Source organism: Anneissia japonica, unplaced genomic scaffold (assembly GCF_011630105.1).
Source record: "Anneissia japonica isolate Jap-2015-1 unplaced genomic scaffold, ASM1163010v1 scaffold1511_len2985839_cov193, whole genome shotgun sequence".
Lineage (NCBI taxonomy): Eukaryota > Metazoa > Echinodermata > Crinoidea > Comatulida > Comatulidae > Anneissia > Anneissia japonica.
In genome coordinates, this window is record NW_022685291.1 from 2,689,267 (window position 1) to 2,696,273 (window position 7,007).

Here is a 7,007-nt window from a genome sequence, read left to right on the forward strand (position 1 = left end):
TACCATAGAGCATCATCATTTCTGCTTGCTGTTTTTCTTTTGTATCATAGTATATTTCATTGAATAAATACAATCTGGTTAGGTTGTATTTATTAAGTATAAATGCAATATAATAATAACTGTTTTTATTTAAGTAAATTTATGATAACTTGAATAAATTCAACCCAATAAATTATTTTTTGGTTAAATTAATATTATATATCTGTACAACCTAATAAATCAGTTAATGATGCTGTATTAATTATATATAATTAATAAATAATACTTACATTAATACATCCTAATAAGAAATGTTAATTTAAGGTTGTTCTAGTATAATTTATTTTTGTTAAATAAATACCACCTGAAAATAGACATAAATGTAGATCATAGGCCTCCCGCACTACAGCACTACACAGCATTTTTTCTTTAATATTATTATTATTATTATTATTATTATTATTATTATTATTATTGTTATTATTATCATCATCATCATCATCATCATCATCATCATTAATAATAATAATAATAATAATAATAATAATAATAATAACAATAATAATGGTCGACTTATAGCGGGCATATTACAGACACCTCTATGTAACATAAATATGAATAATTATATGAATATATTAATGATAATATGAATATAATATAAATATGAATATAATACATAATATAATATAATATATACCGGTAAATATAATATAATATGAATATAATAAAATATAATATGAATGTATAATATATATAATATCATGCAATATAATATGAATATAATATATAATATATAAATGTAATATGATGATGACATAATTAATGTCAAAATATTGAATCCCGACACAATGGCGTGCATTTCAATACTTGGCGTATGTATTATTCTATCTTATCTGAGATTAATCAGTGAACCTTTCAGTTTTATATAACAGCCTTACAAGATACCTCTGCATTGCCTATAATTACAGAAAAATTACAAGAAATAATTACAATTTTTTAATATGTTTTTTAAAAACATGTTCCCACTTTTAAAAAATGTGTGTACACTAATATAAATAAATATGTACATTCTGTCCTTTAGTGCTGTATTTCTTATTTCACTAATGTGTACTTCTGTAGTTTCAAAACTCATTAAATTTTTAGTGTTTTTTTTTCCCAATTGTTAAATCGCTCATTTAAAACAAATGTTTTTCCATTTTTGAACCAATTTAGTATTTTATATATTTTATTCATTGTACATTGTTTTTTATATTTTGCCTAGGCCAAACGATTTTCCTTCATTATAATAAAGTATATTGGATTGAATTTAAATTTACTTTGCAAAGTCTATGTTTATATGCTAGTAATGTTGAAAGTTTTCATAGGTAAATATTTTATAATTAGAAGTTAACATAATATACTAATATCAACTTTCTCTTTTGGAACATTCTTTAATAATAGATCAGAACCAATTTCATATCATAATTCATCACCAAATCATACATTTTTGTGTACTTGCATGGCAAAAATTCAAAGAAAATGCAACATTATCAAATTAATTTTAGTAATTATATGATTTTTAGTGTTAGGACTTCAATATTTAAAAAAAAGTAGGGAACCCGGCCCCTACATGCATTTGAACAGCTAGAAATTAAAACAAGGTATCAGTGATGATCATTAACATTTACATGTGTTACATAACCTGGCAGCATTCTACTGTAATTTCTAATACAGAGATAATATATTAACCCAGGATACACAGTTTGTGGTAGTAAACATGATATTTCAAATCAAGTCAATAAGTTCTATCGATTTCAAACTGTACAAGATAAGTATATTAAAAGTTCATATGATTCACTGTAATCCTATTTAGTATTCATTTAAACAATATAATTAATACAAATCAAATTATAAATTGTAACTCAATGTGAAAATATTCTCAACAAATCCAGTTAAACAACCACAACCATTGAATGTTAAATGTTAGTAAATAAATAATTCACTATATTACAATTGATAATAGGTAAACTGATAAAAGCTTATCGAACATAATATCATGTGTTAAATTCATCATAAAAGTATCTTTTCTTTTTTAATTTACAAATGTTTAGGTCTTTTTGTTTAACAATAACATTCTCAAAAAGTTATATAATCATGATACAAAATTGTATAGCTTATTCATCTTACTTCTCATAAGGCTCACTTGTTAATACTGATTTTATTTAAATGCTTAACATATTTATGTATATTGAAATCCACTAACATCATTGTTTGTTGTAATCTCAGTTACGGTATGGATGGTGGATGACTCGGTTTATTGTTTACACTAAACAAGTATTATTTTTTTGTTGACATAAACCAATCAGAATCATCCATTTCCATGTCAACTCCATTTCATCTTTTTAGCACAATGACACCCCCATACAATATTTGGCTATTATTGTCATTTTTTGCAAGACACGACATTCATTGAAAACATATTGGGTGTTGCCAATCTGAAATAAACATTTGGCAAAAACATTTACCAGTAATAACAGTGTTTAATTTCAAAGTACTCTATGGGTATGTTAAGCCAGTAAACTTTGAATGTAGCAAGTCTGAATTAAATGCACCCGAATTAGTTGGTAATATTCATGTATTTTATATGTACCTGTATATTATATATATTGGTATAAACAAATTAACAGTCATTTTGGGCTATGATTTGGGTAATTCTGTATCATTTGGGTAATTACCTATCATTTTTGTATCATTTGGGTAATTCCCTATCATTTTTGTATCATTTGGGTAATTCCCTATCATTTGGGTAATTCTTTTTCATCCCTTGAATTGACTGGCAATCAATTTAAGGATTTTTGTAGTAAAATTTTTTTTTTTTCCTGATATGTTTCTGGTTGAATAGCTTAATTACTCCTTTTGAATTAACTATTCACAATTAAGTTTTATATTATACAATATTCGGGATGAAGGAAGAAAAACAAAGAGATCTGCATTATTTAATTTTCTTAATATTAAGGGAGATATTAATAATTAATAATTTTTATAGCAAGATGCGATTCTGAACCATTATATTCTAAGTATAATGCTATTTTCCTTGGATGATGTGACATGATGCATAATGCTTTTGGAATAGCTGAAGACCAGTAATTATCTTTAAAAGTAATTGTTTTAAGGACATTTCCATCACTACTGAATATTTTTAGACGGTTGGGATGATCATTGAACCCAGACACAATGATGTTGTCATCCTCATGAACTACTACTAAAGGGGACTGCATGTACTCTGTTTCAATGTGTTTGATGAGCTTTCCTTCATTATTAAATAGTTTAATTTCAGTATGTCCAAATACAGTAAGATTCCCTTTATCTGTGAGGGCAATATTACAAACTCTACCCTCTTGGATGATTTTCTGGAGAATTTTACCATTATTGTCAAACTTGTACACAGAGTGAGAATCTGCTACATAAACAACATTTGATGTCTCATTCACATGTATCCCCACTGGATCCTTCAATATTCCCTGACCAATTGCTTGACCTTTTGTATTAAATATGCCAAACATGTACACACGTCCACTAGTAGTAGTAGTACTAAACCATGGATGGCAAATAGAATCTGCTACATAAACAACATTTGCAGACTTATTCACATATATCCCCCTTGGATCCTTTAATATTCCCTGACCAATTGTTGCAGTTACTTCACCTTTTGTATTACATACTTTAATGCACTTATTACCCTTATCAATGAATGCTATCTTACCATTCTTCATTCTGTGCATTCTGTCAACTTTCACACCATGTGGCAGTTTAACCTTACCAGTTATAATTTGTTCTCCTTTTAGCTTGAATGTGAGAATTTTATTTTTCTCACATGAAGCCAGCAACTCACCATCATGCCCAACTAGATCTGCAACACTATCACTAACACTAATGGATGTTGCTGATCTTTCCTTCTGTATTTCAAAAGACATTGGTGATTGCTTAAGTGGTATGCCATCAGCACTCACATCTAGTCTGCAATAACCTGGACATATGGGTATTTCTGTTCTGAAATATTCTCCATTGCCATCTTCAAATTGAGTGATGTCAATAGTTCCTGTGGGATGTGTCAGTGTTGCTTTCAGTTGATTAGCATTTATATCACATTCTTCTCTTTTGATAACTTTGACAACAGTTGACTCCCTTTGGCTCACAGATTCCTCTATCTCTAATTTTAGACAGTCCCTCACATGTGGTGCCTTAATGATAATAATAATAATAAATATAACATAATATAATAATAATAATAATAATTATAATAATATAATATAATATAATATAATATAATTAATATAATATAATATAATTATAATAATAATGATAATAATAATAATAATAATAATAATAATAATAAGACAATATTAATTTAATTGTTTGTCTCAACCTCTCCTGTTTTCCAAAAACCTAATGCAGAATGCGGTTTTATTTGTAATGCAATAGGAACTATTAGAATCACTTTTTACTGTGTGTAGTGTGGGTGTGGGTGTAGACATTTATGCAAATGTGCTAGCGTCAAGAAAAAGTTTTCCGACATTTTGTTTTTCTTTTCGATGCAAAGTTTCTACAGTGTTCAGTCAGGGCTCACGCTAACCAATCGCCAAGTCGGCATCGGCGAAACTATTTTGGATTGGCGGAAAAAGAAAATCAACTGCTGTTATAGGCATTTTGAAGAAGGCCTAAAATAAAAAAAAAGTTTTAATACTTGCTAAAATACATTGTTTTTTCATTTAGATCTCCATTTTTCGCTAACTCCATGCAACATTTTTTTCTGTTGTATGAATAGTCATATGAAGGTACTATATCCCCGACAGTTGGCTATGCAGCAGTGTACCCGTTGAATGCAAACTGAATTAAAGACAAGTGAAGATATAAATGCAGACGATTGTTGAGTGCATAACCACTATGCTTTTCCCTAAAACATGAGGCCTAGTTTAGTACAGTAGTTACTGCAATGCGAGGGTGGCAGATCGTTAATAATAGTTTAATCAATGATATCGTATTATCGTCTAATACGTAAAATACATTTAAATAATGTGTGTAAAATTGAAGAATGCACCGCGTGGGTTGCTTTCTTTGTTATGTGGTAGTATACCTAGCAGAGCGACGCTAGGCCTAGCCAGGGCCTAGATTGTGTACGTTCTTTATCATCGTGATGAAAACTTTGGATGACAGACAATTGGGCTCAATTGGTGTGGACGATCGGGCCCAATCCATTTTCAAATAAATTGTAGTCTAGTATGCCACTGCCAGCTCCCCCACCCCTGATATCGTTCCAAACTACTGTGAAATGAAAACACTGTATACCTAGCTAGGTCCTAGGCCTACGAAATTTTTTCAAAGAAATTATTTTTTTTTTTTATTCTACAAAATTTGCTAAAAATATTACTGTAATTTTCCTATCAAATAACATTAACAATGTCTCAAATCACTATTTTGGGCCATAAAAACTCACTCTCCGGGGCCCTGAACGTTGACAGCTGCAAGGCTCTGGTTAGGTTTTTAAAAAAATATGTTTTAATAAAAATATTTTTTATTATTAAACTGGGTTTTTAAAGGGCCGTAACAGGCCTCTCTTCACTTAAGAATTGTAGTGTGCCAATACACAACATGTTGTAGACCCCTGATGTTCAACCCCCGGCTCGCGGGCCAAATCTGACCTGCCAAAGATTTTTATTCGGCCCGCAAAACGTTGCTAAAAGTACATAATTTTCCTGTCGATTTTTAGAAAAGTTTTTCTGTTTATAGCACCTCCACATAGCAACCCTTACTCTAAAAATGTTTACAAGAGTGTGGCTTTTTTTTTTCACTGTATCTAGTGCCGTAGGGTATTGGCATGGGGAGGGGTAGACTAATGGGGACAATGGATTAAGTGGGACACTGATATGATGCAAGTCTAACTATTTGTGGCACCAGCAGGCTCGAGGCATGCTATTCTGTTGAAAACACTGCTTTGAAAACTTTTTTTTTAGTTTGAAAGTGCAATTTCCAGAAATATAGAGTTATCTATGTTAAAAATGTGCTCACCCCAGCCCACTGGTGAGTGGATATTTTTGTGGTAGGAAAATTTCTAGTGGTTTGGTTTTTTTTTTTTTCAAAATTCAAAAAAAAAAAGAAAAGAGATGAAAAGAAAATTAAATTCAAATTTTAGTCTGAGAGTGACATTTCTGATAATAATCACCAAATCATAAATTTTCTTGCCTCACCCCCAAACATGGTGGGGCTGAGGTGGTATTTTCCCCTATCTGTGAAAGATGTTCCTTAGCCATTTCTATTTCGAAATTCACCACTATAAAAGAAAATGGAAGTACATAATTTATGTCAGCTTTCCGCTGGTCTCAACAAATCGGAACTGACCCCCAGCTTAATAAAAGGGTTGAATACCAGGGTTGTAGACTATTGAAGAAGGTTACAAATTAAGTGAGACATATTTTTTGGAAAAAAAACCTTTTTGGCGAGAACAATGTGCATGAACTTACTAATGCGTGTGGGAGCTTTGAGACAAACAATTAAATTAAAATGACCTAATAATAATAATAATAATAATAATAATATATTAAGATACCGGTACATTATTTATGTCGATGGTACTAAACAATAGAATAAAACAAGTTTGTTTGTTTTGGACCTCAATACATCTGCATTGCTAAGCATACATACACCATGATAAGCTGACATGCCGGGCGTATTTATGAATAAATATTATTTTAACATCAGTATGGCTAGCAGTATACAAGGTGTCGTGGCTTATTTGTTGAGTTTTTAGTTCTTTTAGTTTACTTACTGAAGGTTACTGTGTGATACACCAGTACGTTGATTAAATCTTGGTTTATTGCTTTAAAATTTGTGTTATTTATTATATCTTGTTGATCGTCTGGATCTATTATTCATAGTTTGAATTACAACAGTTATGTTATATTAATAAAGATGAATGTAGAAGACTGGAAAAACTTCTCAAAAAATTCACAAAAGCTGAAGCTGATCTCAATTTTTACGTTATCTACACGCGC